At 37.2% G+C, this 25,602-nt stretch overlaps 1 long non-coding RNA gene across 3 annotated transcripts in view; it reads right to left on the bottom strand.

The window, feature by feature from the left end:
• Positions 1-11,397: 11,397 nt before the first annotated feature.
• The window catches only part of LOC106782873 (uncharacterized), a 38,428-nt gene continuing 24,223 nt past the window's right edge, over positions 11,398-25,602 (bottom strand). The window contains exons 2-6 of one of the 3 annotated variants that reach the window (XR_011436708.1): positions 18,230-21,497; positions 17,278-17,361; positions 15,184-15,264; positions 13,047-14,887; positions 11,398-11,484 (exon numbers count right to left, since the gene is read on the bottom strand). This is a non-coding gene — a long non-coding RNA (uncharacterized lncRNA). The remainder of the gene's footprint in view (positions 11,485-13,046; positions 14,888-15,183; positions 15,265-17,277; positions 17,362-18,229; positions 21,498-25,602) is intronic. The other 2 variants (XR_011436709.1, XR_001380229.3) reach the window with 2 other exon arrangements.

Raw genomic sequence — 25,602 nt, 5'->3', positions numbered from 1 at the left:
GGGCCTGAAAAGACAAAAAGGAAGAGGAACGTTGAATTTGCTCTCTGCCTGACAATTAAGTTGGGACATCAATCTTCTCCTGCCCTTGGCACTCCTGGTTCTCAGGGCTTCTAACTCAGATAGGAATCTGCGCCATCAGACCTCGAGCTCTCAGGCCTTTGAAGTATACCATCGGCATTCCCGGGTCTCCAACTTGCAAATGGCAGATTGCAGGAAATAGATAAATATACTGGGACTAACAGTAGTGTAGCATATTTTCCCTTATATTCCATGTTAAAGGATGGGTTTTGGTAGCTCTCCAAGATCTACCAAAGAAGAAACAGGTTTCGATGACTTCCCAGAGCAGGCAAACCATGTTAATTATCTGCACCAACATGAGAAGTTGACACTAGCTCTAAAATTTTCTCATAGATTACCTACCTCCCAGGCTAATGAGCCTGCCATAGGAGTAAACAGGTTAACGCATGTTTTCTGTATGCTCCCTCTGGATGGGAGTCAGTTGTGTGACTTCAAGAGACAATTTTTTTAAGTTAGCTCTATAATACTAGAAACATAATTGCAGTGGAAGAACAGAAACGAGAAATAGGAAGCCTTTTCCAATAAGAAGAACCCAAGCCCAATAAACGGCAGCACCTCCAGGTCACTGAGAATCTAGCATGGGGACTTTCCAAAGCTCAATGAGCACCATGCTGCAGGGTCCACTGGTGTCCCTGAGGCTGTAAAGACACACAAAAGATCCGTTATTCAAAGTTATAACCATAGCGTCCACTCTTCCATAAGTCCGACCTCACCTTGTAAATATTTTCCTATGGGACCAAAATGTAAACATAACATAAGCTACATTTATAACCTAGTATCTTATTTCTTAATATGTTGTTATTTTCAATGACAAGGTAAGGCACTTATCACTTGTTATTCACTTTTACAGATATTGCCTATAAAACACATCTTTGAAACTTAATGACTACATTCTGACATTTATTACCTAGAAGGCATTTGTACTTTTCTCTTGGCTTCTACAATCTATCACCACCTCTGCAAAGCACTTAAGAAGATGTGAAGAAGGACATCGGAAATCATTCACAATGTTATCAAGTTAGACAAAAGGAAAACATACAAAGGATCTATCCAAAAAGAATGCCAAAATTATCAAAGTAGGAATATTAGTATACGTACACATCTTTGTGCTCCTGGCTTGACACCCAACTACTTTGTGGATGCTGGTAGGTTAAAAGAGATCTGCTTGAGTACTTCAAGAACTTGTCAATGAATATGAGATCTAGCACAGCAAAGATAATGAGCATTTTTTATAAAACATCCCCAGCTGCTCACTTTGTTAAAGGTTCACTTTTTCCAATTCCCCTTTAATTCAATTGGATAGGAAAAATGGTTTATCCTTAGCTTGCTCCATCTCATCACTTCTAAACCATTAATTTATCACCTTCCTTCTATCTTCCTTTGAATTTCAAATTTACTATTTTCTCCAAATCATCAACTGAACTCTGTGAACTATTTAGACCCTCTGGGATAACCTAACAAACGATTGAAATTTCTCTTCTTCTGCTCAACCCTGAGAGGCATTTACCCACTTATCCATGCATTTATTTGTTCGTTCATCCATTTGATTCACCATGTATTGACTTCCTACTACCGTGACCAGTTTGTTTGCTTGCTGGGGTTGCCATGATAAAGTATCGCAGACTGAGTGGTTTAAGTCACAGAAATTTATTGCTCATAGTTGTGAAGGCTAGAAGTCCAAAATCCAGATGTCAGGAGGGTTGATTCTCTCTGAGGGCTATAAAGGAAAGATCTGTTCTACTCGTCTCTCCTTGGCTTGTAGATGACCATCTTTTCCCTATGTCTCTTCACATCATTTTTCTTCTACGTGTGACTGTGTCCAAATTTTCCCTTTTGTAAGGACGTCAGTCATATTGGATTAGGGGCCCACCCTACTCCAGCATGACTTCATCTTAACTAAGTACATCTGCAAGTACCCTATTTCCAAATAAAGTCACATTCTGAGGTGCTGGGGATCAGAATTTCAACATATGAATTTGGGTGAGGGCAGGAGACAGTTTAACCCATAATAGGCAGGTGCAGTTCTAAACACAGAGCAGAAAAGATCCTGTGTAGCACCTCCTTCCTCCAGTCTAACCAAAGGCCTTTGCCTCCTGCTTTGTTGTAAAAACAAGGCTCATTCCATGGAAGTTCCATCAACTATCATCTTCTTCTCTTCTTTATTGTGTACAATTCCTTATGTATTCTTTGTCCTTCCATCTTCTCTAAAGTGAATCCCTCCCATGTCTTAGATTCCAAACTTCCCCAGCTCTTAAGAGACCTGAAAACCCACTTAAATCTTCTCTCTCTAGCATTTTCACCTCTCCATTGATTCATCTCCCTATGCTTGTAAAGAAGCAAAGATTTTTCCATCCTGAAAAATCCATTTTGGGGGCTCTCTAGGTACACCAGAAACTACCCAGAAATAAACCTCACTAAGTAGAGGCTTCCAAATGGTTTTGACAGTGATCCCATCATTTTTTTTTCTCAGGCAATGTTCACACTTTTTTGTTTTGTCCTCCACCCTGTTACGTTAATTTCCTGGAGGCCTGCAAATTTAACTGACAAAAGATGGATTAACAGGACAAAAAGAGCACAAATTTTATTAATATTTTACATGCACAGGATTTCACAGAAAATGAGTGAAACTCAAGCACTTAACTCAAGGTTTTATACACCATTTTAGCAAAGGAGAAGGGGTTTGGGCAAAAGGGTTAATAAAGTGTCTAGGAAATACATGGGGAACTAATGGAAGATAAGGATTATTTTAGCAAGGCTTGTTTATGCAGACTCATCTTGTTGCCAATTCTCCATCTCTGGTGATAAGAGTTGCTCTCCTCTTCCTAAAATAGGAGAAGGGGACATCTTCACAAAGGAAAATTTATGCTCTGCTTTTAGGCAGAAAAGAGGAGGGAAAAGAACTCTTCCCTCGTCTGTTGATTGTCAATTGCCTTCAGCTCAAAATAATCCTTATGACAGAGTAGCATATGTTGGAGTGGTATGTCCTGATCCCTTCAGTTTCCACATATTTGATTTTTTTTTTCCTTAGGAAGATTCACCCTGAGATAACATCTGTGCGAATCTTCCTCTGTTTTGTATGTGAGTTGCCAGTAGAGCATGGCCACCCACAAGTGGTGTAGGTCTGTACCTGGGTACCGAACCCAGGCTGCTGAAACACGGTGTGCTGAACTTAACCACTAGGCCAAGGGGCTGACCGCCACGTATCTGATATATTTTAAAGTCATTTCTAAAAGTGACTTTATATACTGTGTTGTTTTGTTGATATTTCCTACTCTGAATGAAATAGTTTTCAGTGTGCACCAGGATATAACTTTTCTAACCTATGTTAAGTGTTGTTACGTTATGCATCTATCATGCCATCACATGTTTATCATTCTGTGTATTAAATTCATGACAGAAAAATTTCTAATTTTAGAAATTAAATATTAAATATTTAGAATATGCTTGATTAAGATAATCATTCAAAGATTCAAAGGTTTACCATAGAATATATCCGAATTTGTCAGGTGTACTTCCAAGGTTTTTAATCTCTATTCAATTATATTTTGCCTGTGTAGATGAACCCTTTACTATACTTCAAATTGAAAATTTATCTTCATGAATTTAAAAAAAAATGACAATTATTACAAAAGAGTACTGAGAAAAGAGGAGGCCCCAGAGAACAGCAAATGATACACATTCACAACCCTGATAAGTAGGAAGTAAAATAAATTTGAAAGTGAGAGATGCTTTTGCAGGCCATGAAAGAAAAACTCCATTCATGAGTGAAATTCAAGTTAATGGGTGTTTAATAACCAAATGAGACATGTATTAGTCAAGGGCTGTCTCTTGGTACATGATTAACCTAATTTGATATTCAGACACTGAAAAGATCAAAATGGGAAAAGAGCTTCCAAAGAAATACTAAACATAACATTCATTCATTTGTTCAATACTCAAAAATATTAAGCCTCTGCTATGTCCTAGACATTGTGCTAGGCACCAAGAACACAATACTGAGTGAGATAGATGCAATTTTAATTATCAATAGAACAGACAAGCAGAGGAAAATTATTCTACAAAGCTAGATACTGCTACAGATAGGAGAGGCTTGAGGTGATGTGGAAATACTTAGCAAGAACACCTAACCTCATATATAGGGTTCTCTTCCATCTTCCTAAAAGAAAACTGCCAGACAGATGAATAGGGATTAGTCAGAGAAAATGGAGGGGGAAATGCATCCCAGGCAGAAGTAATGAAAGTCAAAGAAACCTGTGAGGAAGCTATTGGAATAATTCAGATGGTGGCATCAGTTAAAGTGGTGGCAATGGGGATTAAGAAATGCAAGGAATTTGAGAAAGATTTATGGGATAAATTTGACAGCAATTAATGGTTGTTGAGATCCAGCAGAGTGAAGAAATGGAAGGAGTCAAGAGTGACTCCCAGATCCCTGGCTTGAGGAAATAAACAATGTTTTTTGTTTTTGTTTTTAATTTATAACCCGTTCAACCATTTCTCCCGCCTCCCACTCCCCACCTCTGGCAACCACCAATCTCTTCTCTTTATCTATGAGCTTGGTTTGTTTTCGTTTGTTTGTTTGTTTTTAGAGTCCACATATAAGAGAGATTTTTTACAGTATTTCTCTTTCTCTGTCTGACTTATTTCACTTCGCATAATGCCCTCGAGGTCCGTCAATGTTGTAGCAAATGGCAAGATTTCATTCTTTTTTATGGATGAATTCCACGTATATATATACCACAGTCTCTTTATCCATTCATTTATTGATGGACGCTTGGACTGTTTCAATATCTTGGCTATCATAAATAATGCTGCAGTGAACATGGGGGTGAATGTCTCTTTTCGAGTTAGTGTTTTCATTTTCTTTGGATAAATACCCAAAAGTAGAATTGCTGGATTATATGAGAGTTCTATTTTTAATTTTTTGAGTAACCTCCATACTGTTTTCCATAGTGACTACACCAATTTACATTTCCACCAACAGTACGTAAGAGTTTCCTTTTCTCCACATCCTTTCTGACACTTGTTAGCTTTGATAATAGCTATATAACAGGTGTGAGGTGATGTCTCATCGTGGTTTTGGGTTGCATTTCCCTGATGGTCGATAATGTTGAGCATCTTTTCATGTACATGTTGGCTATCTGTGTACCTCCTTTGGAAAAATGTCTATTCTGATCTTCTGCCCATTTTTTAATCAGATTGCTTTTTTGATATTGAATTGTATGAGTTCTTTATATATTTTGGATATTAGCCCCTTATCAGATATATGATTGCAAATATTTTCTCCCATTGAATAAGTGGCCTTTTCATTTTGTTGATGGTTTCCTTTGCTGTGCAGTGCTTTTCAGTATGATGTAGTCCCACTTATTTATTTTTGCTTTTGTTGCTTTTTCTTTTGGTGTCAGATTCAAAAAATCATTGTCAAGACCTATTTTAAGGACCTTACCATCTATGTATTCTTCTAGGAGTCGTACGACTTCAGGTCTTACATTCAAGTCTTTAATCCATTTTGAGTTAATTTTGTGTATGGTGTAAGATAGTAGTAGAGATTTGTTCTTTTGCATGTGGCTGTCCTGTTTTCCCAACACAATTTATTTTTTATTTATTTAATTGAGGTCATATTGGCTTATAACATTGTGCAAACTCCAGATGTACATTATTATATATCAATTTCTGTAGAGAGCGTATCATGTTTACCACAATAGTCTAGATTTTATCTGTCGCCATGATTGTCCTGTTACCCCTTTCACCCTCCCCCATCCCTGTCCCCTCTGGTAACCACTGATCTTTTCTCCTTATCCCTATGTTTATTTATCTTTCACATATAAGTGAAATCATATGGTGTTTGCCTTTCTCTGTCTGGCTTATTTCACTTAGCATAACATCCTCAAGGTCCATCCATGTTGTTGCAAATGGCACAATTCTGTCTTTTTTGATGGTTGAATACTATTCCGTTGTGTATATATACTACATCTTCTTTATGCATTCATCTGTTGATGGGTACTTGGGTTGCTTCCATGTCTTGGCTATTGTGAATAATTCTGCACTGAACACATGGGCGCATAAATCTCTTTAAATTGTTGATTTCATGTTCTTTGGATAAATACCCCGAACTAGGATAGCTGGATAATATGATATTTCTATTTTTAAATTTTTGAGGAATCTCAATACTGTTTTCGATAGTGGCTGCACCAGTTTACATTCCCACCAGCAGTGTATGAGTGTTCCCTTTTCTCCACATCCTCTCCAACATTTCTTATTTCTTGTGCCAGTTAGCCAAGTTGTGAATGCAAAGGAAAAGTTCTTAAAGGAAATTAAAAGTGCTACTCCAGTGAACATATGAATGATAAGGAAGCAAAATAGTCTATTGCTGATATGGAGAAAGTTTTAGGGGTCTGGATAGAAGACCAAACCAGCCACAACATTCCCTTAAACTAAAGCTTAATGCAGAGCAGGTCCTAACCCTCTTCAATTCTCTGAAGGCTGAGAGAGGTGAGGAAGCTGCAGAAGAAAAGTTTGAAGCTAGCACAGGCTGGCTCATGAGGTTTAAGGAAAGAAGCCATCTCCATAACATAAAAATGCAAGGTGAAGAAACAAGTGCTGATGTAGAAGCTGCAGCAAGTTATCCAGAAGATCTAGCAAAGATAATTCATGAAGATGGCTACACTAAACAACAGATTTAGCAATTTTTAACAATAAAGGATTTTTCAACTAAGGTATATATGTGGTCTTTTTAGGCACAATGCTATTGCACACTTAATAGATTACAGTACAGTGTAAACATAACTTTTATATGCACTGGGAAGCTGAAAAATTTGTGTTACTCACTTTATGGTGATATTCACTTTGTTGCAGTGGTTTGGAACTGAACCCACAATATCTCCAAGGTATACCTGTGTTTCTGGGCTCTCTCTTCTGTTCCATTGATCTATGTGTCTGTTTTTAAGCTAATATCACACTGCTTTAATTACTATAGCTTTGTAATACAGTTTGAAAACAGGGAACGTGATGCTTTCAGCTTTGTTTTTCTTCCTCAAGATTACTTTGGCTTTTTGGGATCTTTCTGGTTCTATACAAATTTTAGCATTAGTTGTTCTTTTCTTTGAAAAATGCCATTGGAATTTTAATAGAGATTGCATTGAATCTGCAGATTGCTTTGGGTAGTATGGACATTTCAACAATATTGATTCTTCCCATCTATGAACACAGAATATCTTTCCATTTATTTGTGCCATCTTCAATTTTTTTCATTAATATCTTGTAGTTTTCAATAGTCAAGTATTTCACTTCCTTGGTTAAATTTATTTCTAAGTAATTTATTCTTTTGGTATAATTGTAAATAGGATTTTTTCTTTATTTCTCTTTTGTATAGAATTAGTGTATAGAAACACAACAGATTTTTGTGTACTGATTTTGTATTCTATAACTTTATTCAATGTGTTTATTAGTTCTAACAGTTTTTTGATGGAGTCTTTAGGGTTTTCTATATATAACATCATGTCATCTGCAAATAGTGACAGTTTTACTTCTTCCTTTCCAATTGGATGACTTCTATATCTTTTCTTGCCTAATTACTGACTAGGACTTCTAATACTACATTGAATAGAAGTGGCGAGGGTAGACATTCTTGTCTTGTCCCTGATCTTAAAGGAAAGGCTTTCACCCTTTCATCATTGAATATGATGTTAACTGTGGCTTGTCACATATGGCCTTTATTATATTGAGGTACCTTCTTCTATACCCACTTTGTTGAGAGTTTTTATCATAAATGGCTGTTGAATTTCGTCAAATGCGTTTTCTGCACCTATTGAGATGACCATATGACTTTTATCCTTTGTTTTGTTAATGTGGTGTATCACTTTGACTGATTGGCAGATATTGAACCATCCCTGCATCCTTGGAATAAACCCCACTTGATCATGGTGTATGATCTTTTTGATGTATTGTTGGATTTGATTTGTTAATATTTTGTTGAGGATATTTGCATCTATGTTCATCAGAGATATTGGCTTGTAATTTTTTTTCTTGTGCTGTCTTTGTCTGGCATTGGTATCAAGGCAAGGCTGGCCTTATAAAATGAGTTTGGAAGAGTTCCTTTTTCTTCTATTTTTTTGAAAAGTCTGAGAAATATTGATATTAATTCTTCTTTGAATGTTTAGTAGAATTCACCGATGAAGCCATTTGATCCCGAGCTTTTGTTTCCTGGGAAATTTTTAGCTATTGATTCAATGTCCTTACCAGTCGTCGGTCTGTTCAGATTTTCTATTTCATCATGATTCAGTCTTGGTAGGTTGTACATTTCTAGGAATTTATCCATTTCTTCTAGGTTGTCCAGTTTGTTGACGTACAATTGTTCATAGTAGTCTCTTATGAGCTTTTGAATTTCTGTGCTATCAGTTGTAACATCTTGTCTTTCATTTCTGATTTTATTTGAACCCTCTCTCCTTTTTCCTTGATAAGTCTGGCTAAAGCCTTGTCAATTTTGTAAATAAATGATGGTTCTACTTGATGAGGTCAAGACCACATGAAGAGAAGCAGATTCAGGAGGAAAGATGATGATGGGACTTTGTACATACTGAGGACACGTCTAATAGGCAAGAAAGAAGCTTAAAGGAGATCTCAGCTGGAGATGCTGATGTGGGACTTATCAGCAAATAGATGGTAGCTGAAACTAGGATATGATGAGATTTCCCTGAGACTCTAAAAATAAGATGTGAATAGGCCTAGCAAAGCACCTTGAGAGTGAGAGAGATTTAACTCATTTGGAAACATTTGCATTTTAAAGAGGTGCAAGTTAGGATAGGGATTGGGTAGAAAATGAGTTCTGTTTCATACATACAGTTTTAGGAGACTGAAAAACCAAAGTAAAAGGTAGGTTGGAAGTACCCTCCAGCAAGCATCTTCCTGCTTCAATAAATGTCACACAAGTCCTTATCTTTACTATTCTTCAAGATCCCTTAAATTGTTATAAGGACTAAAATAGGTATAAACTGAGTGCAAAACTTATGGCAGGAAAATACAGGTTTCCAGGAGGAAGCTATCTGGGGAAAATATTTATAGACTTGATATTTTTCTTGAGAAGTTAGTAAGAACTTCAAAATGTTGTAGAAACAGACAATGCAACAAATTAGAAACATGAGTAAAATCTTCAGAAAAAACCAAAAAGATGCCTTAAAAGGAAAATATAATCATACCATAATGGTAACTAGAGCAAACATAGTTACATAGCTATGACATAGTAGATGGTATTTACTGATTTTCAAATTTCAGAATTAATCACTAAAAAAAACCCAGAAGAATTAATTATGATTACTAAACAAAATTTCTTGTCAACCTTAGTAATTTCAAGGGAAAGTGAAATGCCAGAAATTTTATGAAAGGGGGGACAAAAGGTGAAAGAAATTCACATTACTATGTGAGAAGTCGAGATTCATTACCTGTAGTATGGAACAAGAATTAAAAATAAGTTTATTGTTTAAGTTTACCATGAAGAATAAAAGTAGAATAATAACTATATTGGTATGAGGTAAAAAGAAATTGAGCAAGTTATGTAAGTTGGCTGAATTTTGTCTATCATAGAAGAAAGCCAATAAATCATGTCTAAAATTAATAAATCAAGTAATAATGATACATGTATACAATATGCAATATGTTGAAACTGCAAGAAGAAACAGTTTAAAAGTAGCTTCCTCTAGGGAGGAAGAAGTAGAGAATGGAAAGAGGTATGGCTAAGAGATTTTCATTTTGAATCTTTAGCTACTCTTTGATTATCAACCATGTACATGCTTTGTTTTTGAGAAAAATTTAAAATATTCTTTAAAAATGTAATGAGGTCTGTAAAATTCTACCTCCAAACTCCTTGTCTAACTTTCTTTGTCCTCTCTCTCTCAATCTCTTTCTCTCTCACTCTCTTGAACCCTAGATGCAATCAAAATTGACTATCCAACAGAATCGAGTCAGACTCTGTTCCCTGAGGCACACTGTGGAGGAGCACTATGTGGTGCTGAAGAAAATTAAAGCCAGCCAGAATATCATTTATGTTGCCAATAGAATTTTTCTAGTCTTCTTGCTTGTAGCTGCAAAAACACACACACACACACACACACACACACACACACACACACCCCGCCCCACCACCACCTCCACCCACTATAACAACACATTCGTAAGAATTGGTGCCATTTAGTCTTTGGCTTAGCTTAGACCTATAGCTTTTAAACTCTCTGCTACTTCTCAGCTACTGTGGTTGCTTTTGGTATTCAGCTCTGCGTAACCCTCTTCCCCTGCTTTAGTCATGCTCTCTTCTGCTAACATAACACGCCACTTCACACTCTTGGTCTGCCCCCAGTCCTCAGATTCTGCTAACTTCACATATAGGTCACCATGTGACTTGTTGACTTCTTCCCCATCTGTCAGAATATTGCACATTCTTTAAGACCCACATCACATACCAACTCATAATTTCTTCTCTGTGTTCCATTGAACTTTGCTTCCTATCTATAATAGCAGAGGTCACCATGACTTTTATTACAAATTTATTGTTTATGTATATTTTTACACTTGTTTCAACTTTAAATTCTTTGAAGGTGACTACTACATCTTGCTCATCTCTTATCTAACATAGTAAATGGGATAATTCAATGCATATAATGCTCGTTAGATGAATATTTAACTGCATTTAATTTTAGTCAGTCAATCTCAGATTTTTATGCACTGGGAAATTAAGGGTTATTTTCTGTAGATTTGAGTGGGGAGGCTCTTTCATTTTCTTCACAAGAATTTACTGAATGATACAGTTTTTATATTGAATGGCTGGTGAAATAATAACATAGTTAATGAGGTTAATAAAATTGAAACCAAAATTTTAAGTGTGAAAAGGAATCACACATGCAAAATATATTTTCTGTGATTGAACCTTAACTTTGTTGGGGTTTTTTTTTTCAGCTTTCTAACATCCAGAGCAAAAAGGGAAATACTCTTTAATATCATCCTACATCCTACATCTCTAGATGTGCTCCATTTGGAAACTAGACAGACTTCCCAGAGAAATTTCAAACAGAATGAAGGGCATATCAAAAGGTCCAACATATGGGTAATTGCAATCCCAGAAGCAGAAAATAGGACAGAAAAAAATATTTTATGAAATAATGAATGAATGATCCAAAATTTAATGAAAATCATAAGTTAACAGATTTAAGAAAGTCAGAAAACTCCAAGCAGGATAAATTCAAAATAAATGCACCTAAACATACCTTAGTCAAACTGCAGAACCCAAAAGTAAGGAGAAAATCTTGAAAGTAGTCAGAAGAAACAACGCTTACATACATTTGAACAATGATTTATTTGACTGCTTATTTCTCATCAGAAATGATGGCGATCAAAAGTGAATGGGTCGACATCTCTAAAGTGCTGAAAGAAAAAAACAGAAATCCTAAATTCTAAATCCAATGGAAATATCCTTAAGAATGAAGCTGAAACAAAGACACATCCAAACAAAAATAAAATTAGTAGAATTAATTAGCAGCTACTCTGCACTAAAATAAAAGTTAAAGAGAATTTTTTAGGTTAAAGAGAAATAATACCAGAAGGAAATTCAAATCTTCAGGAAGGAATGAAGAGCATCGAAAATTGTAAATGTCTGTTTCAACATAATAGATAAGTATATTCTCTTAATTTCTTTAAAATGCATATAATTTTAAAGCAAAAACTATAACACTCTTCTTTGAGATTTATAGCATAAGCAGACATAATACATATGACAATTCTAGCACAACAGATGGGAGGGTAATAAATGGATGTATAGAGTTGCAAAGCATCCCCATTTTACATGAAGTCATACAATATTAAATTTAAGTAGACTGTGAAAGTTAGGGATATATATTGTAATCCCAAGAGCAACCACTAAAACTAATGCGAAGAGGTATAACTAAAACCCAATAGATAAATTGAAATGGAATTAATATATATATATATTCAACTAATATAAAAGAAAGCAAGAAAGGAAAAACAGAGGAACAAAAAGAAGGGACAAACAGAAAAAAAAAAATAGTAAAATGGGAAACCTAAATTTAATCATGCCAATAATTGCATTAATGTTATTGAACTAAACACCCCAATTATAAGACAGAGATTATCAGAATGAATATTTAAAAGACCCAGATATACGCTATTTTAAGGAGGTGCACTTTAAATATAAATATGCAAGTAGATTGAAATTAAATAGTTGGAGAAAATATGCTATGCAAACTGCAAGCATGAGAAAGTGTAGGGTGTCTATATTAACATCAGATAAATTAGATTTCAAGACAAGGAGTATTATCAGAGATAAGGAGTGACATTTCATAATGGTAAAAGGACCGGTATATTAGATATAATAATCATAAATGTATATGTGCATAATAACAGAGTTTTAAAATACATGAATAAAAAACTGACAATTAAAGGAGCAATAGAAAATTCTAGAACCAAAGTTGGAGATTTTAACATTCCTCTTTCAACAACTGAGAGAAGAATGATTCAAAAATTTCAGGAAAGAATAAATGACACTATTTCTGCAAAAAAGCTAATAGCTAATTTAGACCATAAAAGATAGTTATACTAATGTTGTTGCTAATATCAATCTATGGAACAATGTTTGCTGATGATCAACAAATGTGCATAATTAGGTCTGTTTAGGCTTTCAATATCAATGTATTGGTGTCTACTTACTGCTATTTTATTCTTAAATCATTGAAGAACCATTAAAGACTTTTGAGCAAGAGAGTAACACGATATAATTAGCATTTAAGAGCAATCATTCAGACTTCAAGACTGAGGTAGGGAGACCAACTTGGTGGCTGTCAGAATAATCCAAACGGATGAGCGTGCCTTCAGTAAAGAAGGGGTGGTAGAGTAAAGAGAAGTAGATAGATTCAACATATTGTTAGGACATAAAACTGACAACTTGGACAAGAGAAAGAGAAGTCACATACCCAATTTCCAGCATAGGCAGTAAGGTGGGTCATGGTGCTATTTCCAGTGTTTCACAGAAGAGGCAGACTGGCACAGAAGATGATGTTCTCACTTCAGGACGTGCTGACTTCGAGGTGCTGTGAGCATATGCATGTAAATATGTAGCTGGTTGCTGGAAATAAAGTCTCTGAAGCTTAGGAGGAAGACAGGACTTGAAGATAAAATTTTGGGAGTTACCAGCATATGGAACAAGCTTATAGCCATGGGAAGAGATGAAGATTATATTACACAGAGAAGAGCCTTGTATAGAACTTTTAGGAACACCAACATTCAAGAAGGGGTAGAGGAATAGAGGTTCTCAAAGGGAATGTGAATGAGAAAGCGAAAAAACAAAGAGAGACCGGGAACGTGGGTTATCACAGAAGCCAAGGGAAGAGCGCACCAAGAGAGAGGGAGGGATAAACACTGCTCAAGTTTAGGGGGTCATGGCGGTGCATAAAGACTGCAGTGGGCTGAAGAATGGGCTGAGTATAGATGCTTGAAGTAACCTTTAAGGAGAATACGAAAGCAAGTTGACTTGAGAAAATAGAAAAATTGTGTAGACTTGAGTACTTATGTGAGGTTGGAGACAATGAATTTGTAGTGATGCAAATATACATAGTTATGCAATATTCTCCAGCAGCCCAGAATAGCAGAGACATCAGCAAAATAGCACATAGTTAGACTAATCCCAATCTGTGATTTTTCCCAGCAGGAGGGAGATAAAGACAAAGGTTCAAGTGGTTCAAGATTAGCAAGACAGAGTTAGCCAAGGAATCAAAACTGAGTACAGAAAAGTGTGAAGAAGGTTGACAGGGGAAGATTAAGGAAATAGATACTTAGTTATTAATAATAATCAGAGCAATACTGGCTGTTATAACAAACACCAATATTTAAATTACTTAATACAATAACTTGCTCACTTGAGTGTTCCTGATTAAGATAGATGAGGGGTTCTGCTTCGACAGTCATTCCAAGCCCTAGGTTAACAGGTAACCTGATATTTTCAACATATGCTTTCCAAGGTCACTTATGGGCATGACATTCAGCCAGCAACCTGGAGAAAGTACATTTTCTTCTTAACCACCTGGACTTGGAATTATCACACATCACTTACACTCAGGGTCTTTGGCAAGAATTAGGACCTCCACCTAAATGCAAGAGGAGCTAAGAAATATAATACTTGGCTGGGCAGCCACTTTCTAGCATAAACCCTGCATTAAGGAAAGAGAACATGAATCTTTGATACATAGCTAGCTGCCTCAGTCACAAATTTCCTATAAGGTTGAAGGGTATAGATTGAAGACCATGTCAATAAGGTATCTAGAAAGACTGGTGGATTGATCCAAAATGGGATGTTTGTTTTTAGTCAGAGGTGGAACAGTTCTAGGTGATGTCTGAGATATATCTATCTACAGAGAGTCGGCTAAAGTGAAGTAGAAAGGAAAGTTAATGGAAGTGAAAAAGTCAAGAAACTTGTAGAAAATGCTATGGGTTGTTCATATAGACCTGGAAGTAACCCAGGATAATGGTAAGACTTAAGGTAGAGAGGAAGAGAATTAGCTAGTTGGTTGGTCTTCATTGAATGAGAGCAAGCAACTGGGAGGGTGATAAATGACAGCAACATAGAGAAGCAGGGAGAGGGGTAGCAGATAGGATAAGCCTCAGAAGGGCAGAGATAAGATGTAATCAGGAGGTACTATGATCAGCAAGTGGCACTAGGAAAAAGAAAGATGTAAGATGGGTTTCCAATGCCTTCCTGAAGTGTATAGTCTTTTAGGTGGCTGCAAGGGAGCAGTAACGACAAAATGAGAGCCACTTCCTATTAAAGAAAAGAAAAAAGGAAAATAGTTATTAAAGAAATAAAAAAATGATGACACCTAGCAAATAAGTAATATATTACCCCCATATTGAAATTGTGGCAATTTAATCAACTGATTTGTTCATATTTGCTGGATGTTAGCAAAGTGTTCAAGATGAGAATACTCAAGCATATTTAATGAAAAATCTATACAATTGTACATGTAAGATCTAATTTCATTGGCACTCATTCTTGGACAAGTCATTTCTCTGAGTCTTGAATATGACATCTGTAAAATGGAGATAATTATAACTTACCCACCAAAGTCAGAAAGGTGGCCCAGACATTGCCTTGGGTTTTCTTTCACCGCTAAAGTCTATGATTCTCCAAAATTACAGCTAGGAAAAATGAAAGAAATTTTTCACTTAAGACTCAAACATTAAAATCTTGTAAACCTTAGAACTCTCAACAGACACATCATAAAGTCATACAGTAAACACAAATAATGCTACCTGGAATAAAATTTTAACATTCTGAATTTTGAGGGAAGGATCCAAACAATCAAAAGAAACATTTTGGGTAGAGAGTTATTTACATCATCCATGACAATGATTTCCCTTTTTTTCTTTCCTGACACTCCACATTTAAATGCAATCTTATAGAGAAGACAAATACGTAAAACAAATGAAACCAGATTGCTCCTGTGGAAGTGAGAGATAAGAGCCCAGATTTCATTCCACTTGGGGGAAAATCAGAGCACAGCTCTTTCCTCAGGGTGCCTCCTCAGAGCGCAGCTCAAGACTAAAGCACAAGTGGAAGCGTCACAGGAAAGGAGTCTTCTCAGGCGGCCATTCTTTTAACAGCCGCAGTAGTTTCCCCTGAAGACTTCCCTGAAACCAGGAATCACTGATCTGCATATAGTCAACCCGTAATCAATAGTTTATCATTGGTCTCACTTTTTTCTACCCATCTCAATGCCAGACATATTGACCATATATTTTTATCAATGTTATTATTAAATTCTCTATTGTATTGCCTTAAATTGTTTTGCCTAATCGTATCATGTGTAATTATAATCAACATTCCCTAACAACCTCCTACCACAAGATTTCCAATTTTTTGAGGGCAAGGAATATATAATTGTTGAATAGATGAAGTTACCAGGATCAACACCTAGTTCTGAATTAAATATTAATATGTATGAGGAAAATATTGAAAGGATTCAAAAGAGAAATACAGATGAAAATATGTGGAAATTAAAAGAAGTGAACCTGTTTTACTGGTCAATGAAAAGACAATGAGAAAACTAATAACTGTCTTTGGGTTGGGGGAAAAAAAACATTATTCATTTATAACTTTGTAACTCTTGCACTTTCATGAAAGGTTTAAGTCAGGAAAAAGGGAGCAAATTCCTTTTTAATGACTCCTGCCTAGACCACCAGTGCTACTCAGCAATCCCAAATCAGCAAACTCCCTCATTTCTCTGAATAGCTTCTATCCTACCCCCACTCTCTGATAGTGTCCAAGAAGGAGATTAAAAGGCATAGATAAAGGCAATGAGAGTAGAATTACAGAGCAAATGTGGCATTGAGAATGAAGAAAGGATGATAGATGCGGCAGCTTCTTGGAACAAGAAAGGATGGTTGATTCAGAATGCACAGGAAGAGGGACAGAAATGCCAGCAGACACCCAGGATTCTAGACCGCACAGCTCAGTGAACAATGTAGCTGTTCATGAAGACACAACATGTAGAAAAAGGCAGAAGGGGGAAGAGGAAGGAAGAAATGGTGGTGACTGGGGGAGAAGTATGTTCCCTGTTAAACATGCTGAGTTGAGACGGCTTGGGACGTGCGGTGGAAATGTCTGGAAGGCAGTCAGATATACAGAGCTGAAGCTGGCCTGAGGACACAGATTTTGGAGTTGTTGGTGTGACTAACACCGTAGCTGTGGTTGAAATTGACCAGGAAGAGCAGGTAAAGGAGAGATTCCCAACTTGGGCTCCAGGTGCCCCTGGAGTTCCCATGCGCATTCTACAGGGAGTTCTTTTAATTTCCTAAAAATTATATAAGATTTTGTGAGCATGTTCCTTTTATCTGGGGACAGGATTTACGTCTTTCTTCAGATTCTCAAAAATCCGTTACCTGAATAGGTAGTGAACCTTTTCAAAGGTGTTAATTAAGAACTAAAGATCTCTACGAAGCATACCCTAAAGAATAAAGTGTTCATGCACAGAAAGAGAATCAGGAGCCGAGATGGAGCCTGAAGAAAGGAGGAGAAGAGAGTAGGAGAAGCAGAAAGATGCAGGGCTGGTTCCAAGAGAAGAAAGGGTGACAAGTATGAAATCGCCCCTTTTGCCATTCAGGGTACAGCTCGAATGTCAACTCTCAGCGAGGCCTTCTCTGACCACTTGCCTCCAGCTCACAGACGTGTTTATTGTGTAGCTCCACTGCGAAAAAGAAAGCTCCCCATGGGCAGGAACCCTGAGTTCCCAGTGCCTGAAACATAAGGAATATAATATAATTATTGAGTGATTATTTGACTGACAGTTATTGGAGACAATCTGCAATTTTTTAAACTTGATTTTTGCCTTTCCTGTACCAAAAATAGATTAGATCCAGTTGGTCCATAAACGGTTTTTGATTGAATGACTCAATAAAAAAGTGAGCAAATGTTTTCCCATTTATGTCCTAACACTACAAATAACAACTCAGGCAGAGTGCCACCACAGAATACAGATAAAAAGGAAGAGGAGAAAAACAAAACAGATAACTAAACAACACAGTAACTAAAGGATTAGTCACTGAAATTTATGCTCATTAGTCAGGTTTCTTTTCCACTAATAAAAATAATGATTATTTATGTGATATACACCTTTTCTTTTAGTCTATAGTCTATAATGCTAGATGGGAACACATGTAGTAGTTGTCAAAAATTGCTGAATCTAAAAAAGCCAACCAAATTAGACAATTCAAAAGGTCTTTATTATGTGCCAAACGCTGTGAAACAAAATGCACTAAGCCGCTTTGACTGTAAATATTTACTGAGGAAAAATGAAGTTGCTTTACTAGCCAATTTGAGTTACAACATTAAAGTCATTAAACAAGATAAGTCATTTCAGCAATTTTAACATGATGCTACACACTCATCTCCAATAAAATATATTATTTCTTAGAATTATTATAGAAAATTACATGATTGAATATAGACATGTTTTCTTCTTTTTAGTGTTTAAGCCATGCTTACTGTTTCCTATAAATAAACTGCAAAATAGGAAGAAACCCCACCTTGGGAAAAGTATTTTACACTTCCAATCTCAGATATTCATAACAATATTTAAGTTAGAGTTTACAATATTAAATTCACCTTCTGAGATGCAGGTGTGACAAACACGTCAACCTGACAACAAGGAAAAGAATTTCTATGTATTAAACAGTGCAGGTAGAAGATGGTCTCTGCAATCAGATGGCGTGTACACTGATGCATTTTTTAAAGATTCATCTTGAATGAATACTGTGGGGGACAGCAGTATTTCCAAAGTGGCTGCCATGTCCTTGTTCACGAACAGACTCGAGAGCCAAGGAAAGAAAAATGAAAGCTGACGTCTGTGCACAGTTTAATGTTGGCGCAGGCACAGGGCCAGCTACATAATTTGCAAAGCCCAATGCAAAATGAAAAGGTAGGACTCTTGAAAAAGTAGGGGAAGCTACCGTTAAAAGGTACAAAAATATAAAGCCTTTTGCTTTCTTCCACTGTCTCTGTCTCTCTGATTTCTCTCTCTCTCGGTCTCTCTCGACTTGACACCGTGTTTTTATTTGTTATTTAATGTTGTTTTAATTAAAGAAAAATCAAAATTTTAAATTATTAGCATGAATTTTGCCATCCATCTTTATATTGGACAATGCTGGCTTTAAATACAAATATAAGAACATTTAACTCATATGTGAAATCACCAAAATTACATGATTTGTGTTTCCTAGCTCATACATTAATACTTAGCAAAACAGTGGAAACATTGTATAAAACTAATTTCACTGTTTTTATTTCACTGCTTGATACATTTTACCAATTTTACCAATACTCTCTGCCTTTGGCTTACTGAAAAATAAGAAATGACTGAAAAGAAAAGGAACTGTGAGTCGCCCTGCTTTCACTTTCCTTCTATGTCATGATGTTCGGGGTAAATGGTTAGTTAGGATATGGAAGTGACAGGAGTAAGAAAGGATATGTTGGTCTCCTAGGACATTGGTGTTTCTTAGAAGCCACTACCTGCTTTCAAAACAAGTTCCGGTTAGAAAGGAAAGTGAGCCTCTGGAGCTGTCAGCACCACATTTCCTCAGTCCTAGATGTGATGCACTCACTTTGTACTCCCTTTGTGACTCACTGAACTCCCTTTTCCTAAAGAATGACCAAATCTTTCTGTTCTCAGTCTTAAATTGATTGGCAGGAGAAGAAAAATTACCTCTTTGTATTTTAGAAAGTTCTCCTTTTAAAATAAAAGCCTTCTTTGGGCCGGCCTCACGGCCTAGTGATTAAGTTCAGTGCACACCGCTTTGGTGGCCCACGTTCCCAGGTTCGGATCCCAGGCAACAGACCTATACCGCTCATCAAGCCATGCTGTGGCCATGTCCCACATACGAAATAGAGGAAGATTGGCAAAGGTGTGAGCTCAGGGCCAATATTCCTCACCAAAACAGAAAAGCCTTTCTGGGCCAATCCAAGAAATGCTGGAGTTCAGTGGCCACTGAGGGAAATGTAGGGAGACCAGCTACTCTAGACCAGAAGAGGGAGAGAATTTGAGGCTCGTGTGAGGCGTTTGGTTTCTGCAAGACGGGGAGGTCCATGGAATGGCAGGCTCTGTAAGTGCTGGGACATGTGCCCAACTCATAAGCAGCATCTCAAGAGGGAAGAGAAGTTCTAACAGAGAAAGTAGAACTGGGTTCTGAGCCTTACTCACTTGGCTTTGAGACCAAGGGCAAATGTCAAACTGACAGAGGAGCTGGGCCCTGAAAGCAGCATCATTGTCTCAAGAAACAGAGCTGCAAAATTGCTGACATTAGAAATCACATAGCAAAAAACCAATGGTAACTATGGTGACCACCCTGGACATCCAGGGTCCAGGATTCCTGTGCTGTTCAGTGAAGGGAAGGATGAAGCCAGGAGAGAGTGGACATAGAAACAGATTTAATTTATTTAGAAAAATAAAGGAAGGTAACATTTCCTGCCTTGGTCTCATAACCACCTCTTATTTGAGCTCAAAAAAAAAAAAAATCCATCTCAGCCTTTTTTTTTTGACTGGGGAAGAGTCACCCTAAGCTAACCTCTGTGCCAATCTTCCTCTGTCTTGTATGTGGGTTGTCATCACAGCATGACCACTGACAAGTTGTGTAAGTGCACGCCCAGGAGCTGAACCCGGGCCACCAAAGTGGACCACACCGAACTTAACCACTAGACCACAGGGCCAGCCCTATTCTTTTTTGATTGAGATATAGTTTACATATAATATTGTATAAATTTAAGGTGCACAACGTGCTGATTTGATACGTTTATAAATCGCAATATGATTACCACCACAGCTCTAGCTTTACCACATCACATAATTACCATTTCTTTTTTGTGTTGAGAACATTTAAGACCTAGTCTCTTAGCAATTTTGAAGTACAGTCGTGCATCGCTTAATGACGGGGATGAATTCTGACAAGTGCATCATTAGGCAATTTCATCATTGTATGAACATCATAGGATGTACTTACACGGTCCTAGATGGTATAGCCCACCACACACCTAGGCTAAGTGGTCTAGCCTGTTGCTCCTGGGCTACAAACCTGGACAGCATGTCACTGTACTAAATACTGTAGACAACTGTAACACGATGGTATTTGTGTATTTAAACATACCCAAACACAGAAAATGTACAGTAAAAATGCAGTATAAATGGGCCAGCCCAGTGGCACAGTGGTTAAGTTCGCACATTCTGCTTCGGTGACAGAGGTTGGCTGGTTCAGATCCCGAGTGTGAACTTATGCACTGCTTATCAAGCCACGCCGTGGCAGGTGTCCCACATATAAAATAGAGGAAGATGAGCATTGTGTGCGCTTAGGGCCAATCTTCCTCAGCAAAAAGAGGAGGATTGGTGGCGGATGTTAGCTCAGGGCTAATCGTCCTCAAAAAAATAAGTAATAATACAGTATAAAAGATAAAAAATGGTACAACTGAATAGGGCACTTAACACAAATGGAGCTTGCAGAACTGGAAGTTGCTCTGGGTGAGTCAGTGAGTGAGTGGTGAGTGAAAGTGAAGGCCCAGGCCATTACTGTACGCTACTGTAGACCTCATAAACTGTGCACTTAGGCTACACTAAATTTATTTTAAAAATAACTTTCTTTATTCAATAATAAATTAACCTTAGCTTACTGTAACTTTTTTACTTTAAAAATTTTTTAAACTTTTTGACTCTTTTATAATAATATTTAGCTTAAAACAAATACATTGTACTATACAAAAATATTTTCTTGGGGCCAGTCCCATGGCGTACTGGTTGAGTTCAGAGTGCTCCACTTCTGTGGCCTGGGTTTGCAGGTTCGGATCCCAGGCATGGACCTACACCACTCATCAGCCACACTGTGGCAGCAACCTACACACAAAATAGAGGAAGATTGGCACAGATGTTAGCTCACAGCAAATCTTCCTTAGCAAAAAATATATACATATTTTTCTTTCTTTATATCTTTATTCTATCAGCTATTTTCTATTTTTAAAAAACTTATTTTTTTTTACTTTTTAACAACTTTTGTTAAAAAATAAGACACAAGCACACACATTAGACTAAGCCTACACAGGGTCAGCATCATCAATATCCCTGTCTTCCACCCCCACATCTTGTCCCACTGGAAGGTCTTCAGGGGCAATAACATGTATGGAGCTGTCATCTCCTATGATAACAACGCCTTCTCCTGGAATGGCTCCTTAAGGACTCGCCTGAGGCTCTTGTTGAGGAAGTATCACTCTTTTCAGATATATGTCCATAGTGATCTGTTTCCTTTTTTCATCATAGATTTGCTTCTAAGCATATAATGCATCATGAAATTCCTCTCTATAAATGAAAGCCTTTTTCATGTTTTCAAACTTTTTAAGGAGATGTTGAGGTCTGCAAAGCTTCTGCTAAACCTTTCATTGTGAATTTCCTTGGAGGTTCTTCTTTTTTTCTCCAGCAATTTCCCTTTCTCTTGCCTCTTCTTCAACTATGTGCTCCTGTTCCAGTTCCAACAACTCCTCATTAGTCAGTTCCTCAGGAACCCCTTGTAGGAGCTGCTCAATATCATCCTCACCCACACCCAGGGTAAAGTTGTTTGTCATCTCAACCACAGCCTTGCTGATTTTTGCAACCCCTCATCCTCGGGAAACCCTTGGAAGTTATGGATGAACCTCTTGAGTGCCTTTTTCCAGATGCCATTCATACACTCCTTAGTGACATCACTCCAGACCCAAGCAAGGTACTTGAGGCAGTCACAGATGTTGTAATCCTTCCAGAATTACATCAGTGTCTGCCTCAGTTGCAGCAGTAGCCTGGGCAAAGGTCCTCCTCAGGTAGTAAGCTTTAAAAGCTGCTATAACTTGTTAACCTATTGGTTGGATCAAAGAGGTGGTGTTTGGAGGGAGAAACACCACTTTGGTATTGGGATAAAGATCATGAATAAAAGGAGGGTGACCAGGAATATTATCAACAGTAAGCAAAATCTTAAAAGGTATGTTATTCTCCAAATAGTACTTCTCCATTTTGCTGGCCTAGCATTTCAGGAGGGCATCTTGGAAGAGGAGCTGGGTCATCCATGACTTCTTACTGCTCCTGTAGTACACTGAACGTGTATGCTTGTTGATATGTATGAAGGCCATGGGGTTCTCACTGGGCTAGATCAGGAAGGGTTTCAATTTGTAGCCTGCAACATTGCCCCCAAGTGGCTGTTATCCCCTCCTTAAAAGCCTTGAGGTCTAGCGTTGATTTGGCCTCCTTGTGGATGAAAGTCCTTTCATGCATCCATGTTCAGAATAGGGAGGTTTCATCCATATTGAATAATTGCTCTGGCAAGTAATTTTCCTCCACAATCAGCTAATCTAGAGTTTCCAAAAATTCTTCAGCTGCCTTCACATCAGCACTCACAGACCCACCACTCACTATCACATTATCTGGTGAATAACGATTCTTGAATTGTTTAAACTATCCAGAGCTAGAGGTAAATCCAATGTCATAGTTGCATCCAGCCTTTTCTTTCAACATTGCAAACAAACTATTTGCTTTGGCCACGATCATGATGGTGCTGATAGGGCTACACTTATGTGTCTGGTCTTCAATCCAGGTCATTAGAATTTTCTCCACATCTGAAATACACCCTTTTCAAATTTTTGTTAGTCTTATTGCCTTTAGTGAAACAGTGAACAGCTTCTGTCACTTTGTTCTTGCCCTTCAAGATGGCAGCTATGGTGGAATGGGACATGCCTGACTGGCAAGCAATAACCATCACTGATTTTCCACCTCCGTAGGCCTTAATCACTTTTCATTTCATTTCCAGGTGAATCACTCTACGTGGCCTCTTACTGGCAACATTAGCAGTGGATTTTGTATGCTTAGGGACAATAATGAAGAAAACAACATGAGATTAAATCAAGCACAAGAGAAAATGATGCAATCAAGAGACGCAGTAAACATGAGATGTATGAGGCTGCTGCTGGCATAACACAGCAAACTGCTTTACAGTGAACTTTTTACAAGAGTACTCACTAAAATAATGATAAAAAGTATAGTATAATAAATACATAAACCAATAACGTAATTGTTTATTATTGTTATCCAATATTATGTACTGTACATAATTGTATGCGCTATAGTTTTATACAACTGGCCGCACAGTGTTTGTTTACACCAGTAACCTCACAAACGTGTGAGTAATGAATTGTACTACTGTGTTAAAATGGCTACATCATCACTAGGTGATAGGAATTTTTCAGTTCAATTATAATCTTATGGGACCACCACCGTTTATGCTGTTTGACATTGACTGAAACGTCATCATGCAGCACATGACTATATATAATACAGTATTATTTACTATAATCACCATGCTGTGCATTAGATCTCCAGAACTTATTCATCTTTCAGCTGCAGGTTTGTACCCTTAAACAACATCTCTCCAATTACCCCATGTCCTAGCCCCTGGTGACCACCATTTTACTGTTTCTACGAGTTCAGCTTTTTTAGATTCCGCATATAAGTGATATCATCCAATGCTTATCTTTTTCTGTCTGTCTGTGTATTCCTACCTTTTCAAATTAGACATTTTCAACTTAAATCCCAAGTCACACAATTTCTTTTAACTGCAAAATTCTGAAACCTCTTTTAAATAGCGTAGGTAGGTATTACCTATAAATTAAAGTTCAGAACTCAGCAAGGACGAACCTCTTTATACACTACACTTTCAGTAACTATTACTTATATCATTTGCTTCTAAACAAAGAAAATCTGTTCAGCCAGTGACCAACGCCTATTTAAACAATTGGAATCACTTTAGTAATTCAGCGGGAGAAGCCATGCAATAACTTGGAGATTCTTTAAGAACTGTGTATATTTTTTCAAATAAAGTAGTTTATGTAAATTAGTTTGGTAAATATTTCACGGAGGTGCAATATGACATTTGGCAATACTCCCTACTCCTATAACTACTCGAGTCCCTCTGCAAGAGATCTTCACAATTGCGTTTGCCTCACCGTGCTTAAAATGACAACGTGACCTAAGAACAGATGTTTAACTTGGAATTAAAGATACAGCAGGCCCAGGTTTGTTCCAACAATAGAGCTTGGCTTTAGGTCTTCATAGCAGAACTTTCTAGAATCACTGGGCCTCATGGATTCTGTTCAAAATACAAGATTTTCTTGTTCCCATCCAAAATAGGCAATGTAAAACCAGTCTGTCTCTAGTATAAAATACATATTTTGCCCTATTGCTCCCTAGTTACTGATTTAACAGAATATTTAACATTCTTGAATTCTTTCATAGATTCTTAAGATGTTTTCCCAAAATAAAAAATTAAAAAGACAAATAGCTTTTATTTTAGGTCACTGATCCATCTTCTTCTAGACCACCTTGATTTCTTTCTAGCACCTGGCACAAAGCCCAGTGACCATTTTTAACCATTTTCAAAAATTCATTTTTCTGGAAATTAAATAAATGTGCTTTTTCCCTGCAGTCCTCTTGCCTTATTACTGTGATTTGTCTTCCTAATTGCCAACTTGGAAAGCCACCCTAAGAGGAACTCTCATTGCTTTTGTCTAATGGTCAGTGCTGGTGGATGTTCTTCAGCAACTTGGTTTTACTCATTCAAAGAAACAGGACCGATGCCCAAGGACAAAAATTCTTTATTATTTTTTCCTGTCTCAAGTGAGACAAGAAAGATCTCATTCCTTCTAGACCTCTGGTTCTCAAACTTGAGTGTGTATCAGAATCACCTGGAAGTCTTGTTAAACCGTAGACTGCTGGGCTTCGCTCCTAAGTTTCTGCTTCAGTAGATGCGGCTGGAGCCTGAGAATTTGTATTTCTAACCAGTTCCCAGACCCATACGATGAAAACCACTGTTATAGACTGTCCTCGAGGTCCAATAAGAAACAAAAATTGTTACAAAAATAACGTTAAATTACTACGAAAGAAAATTAAAACACTCATGCTTCTGACTCTGAAATTTATCTTATCA

The sequence above is a fragment of the Equus caballus genome, chromosome 2, assembly GCF_041296265.1.
Source record: "Equus caballus isolate H_3958 breed thoroughbred chromosome 2, TB-T2T, whole genome shotgun sequence".
NCBI classification, from domain to species: domain Eukaryota; kingdom Metazoa; phylum Chordata; class Mammalia; order Perissodactyla; family Equidae; genus Equus; species Equus caballus.
This window is presented reverse-complemented; position numbering and strand designations above follow the sequence as displayed.